This window comes from Phaethon lepturus, unplaced genomic scaffold, assembly GCF_000687285.1.
Source record: "Phaethon lepturus isolate BGI_N335 unplaced genomic scaffold, ASM68728v1 scaffold42416, whole genome shotgun sequence".
Lineage (NCBI taxonomy): Eukaryota > Metazoa > Chordata > Aves > Phaethontiformes > Phaethontidae > Phaethon > Phaethon lepturus.
Window position 1 is genome coordinate 8,557 of NW_010547798.1, and position 1,396 is coordinate 9,952.

General features: G+C 44.5%; 1 protein-coding gene across 1 annotated transcript in view; it reads right to left on the reverse strand.

The window, feature by feature from the left end:
- Positions 1–1,396, reverse strand: part of LOC104622849 (A disintegrin and metalloproteinase with thrombospondin motifs 17-like) — a gene marked incomplete at its 5' end in the record, with an annotated part of 44,464 nt that overhangs the window by 2,332 nt on the left and 40,736 nt on the right. The gene's annotated exons all lie outside the window — the stretch shown is intronic.

Sequence of the window (1,396 nt, forward strand, 5' to 3'; positions counted from 1 at the left end):
AAAGGCTGTTACAACACACTGTGTACTGGAAAAGCCAACAGACTGCAGAGACAGTAATGCTGGAAATGCTGTCTCAAGCCAATATTTCTAAAATATAAGTACCTCATGAAAGGCAACCAAATCTTTATCTAGAAGCCTGAAATTACAGTGGTATTGGTAAAACAGGGCATCTGTGGGATCAATAACTGCTCATGATTTGTGAATATTTAGAACAGTCACGGAGATGTCTAAACCTGGAATTCGCTGCGTAACTTTAAGCCTCAAATGTGATCAGCAGGCCAGTGGCTATCTAAAGAGAAATAATAAGACAACGGGAAGCATTAAATCATCAGTTTTCATATAGTAACTATTTTAATGAGCATCTAGAGTTAAAGTGTCACTCATTATACTTGTCCTACCGTTATTTTCTAGAAAGCAGGTAGTCTGTAAGCCTCATGTGGAGACTCAGGCTTATGGTTGGGGACCTTTGTAAAGAATGGGGAAGTTCTGGGTTAACCTTGTACTGTTTATGGATCATGGTCCTAGGCAGCCTGCTGTATGCTACCCTGCTTGAGCAAGGGGTTTGGACAAGACAGCCTCCAGAGGACCCATTCAACTTCAACTGCTCTGTGATTCTGTGAGCTGCAGCATTTACTGTTGCATTTGAGTTGGGCTGCAGCAGTCCGTAGCTAGAAGGCAGAAATTTTTATTAACACATCTGAAGGAACAAGGTGATCCTTCTCAAAGCAAAAACAACTAATGCAAAAAGAAGTCACATGGCTCCTGGGAAATGTGGCACTCAAAGTGAGTGTGACTGTCATGGTTTAGCCCCAGCTGGCAACTAAGCACCAACGCAGCCTCTCACTGACTCCCCCATGGTGGGATGGGGGAGAGAATTGGAAGAGTAAAAATGAGGAAATTCATGGTTTGAGATAAAGACAGTTTAATAGGTAAAGCAAAAGCTGCACACACAAGCAAAGCAAAATAGGGAATTCATTCACTGCTCCCCATGGGCAGGCAGGTGTTCAGCCATCTCCAGGGAAGCAGGGCTCCATCACGCATAATGGTTTCTTGGGAAGACAGACGCCATCACTCCAAATGTCCCTCCACCCCTCCCTCTTCTTTGTCCCAGCTTTATATACTGAGCATGATGTCATATGGTATGGAATATCTCTTTGGCCAGCCTGGGTCAGCTGTCCCAGCTGTGTCCCCTCCCAGCTTCCCGAACCCCAAGCCTTCTTGCTAGCAGGCCAGCACAAGAAGCTGGACTGTCCTTCACTACTTAGCAATAACTCAAAACACCAGCATTTTATCAACGTTTTCTCATCCCAAATCCAAAACATAGTCTCACACTAGCTTCTGTGAGGAAAATTAACTCTACCCTGGCTGAAACCAAGACAGTGACTATTCCTGCTGA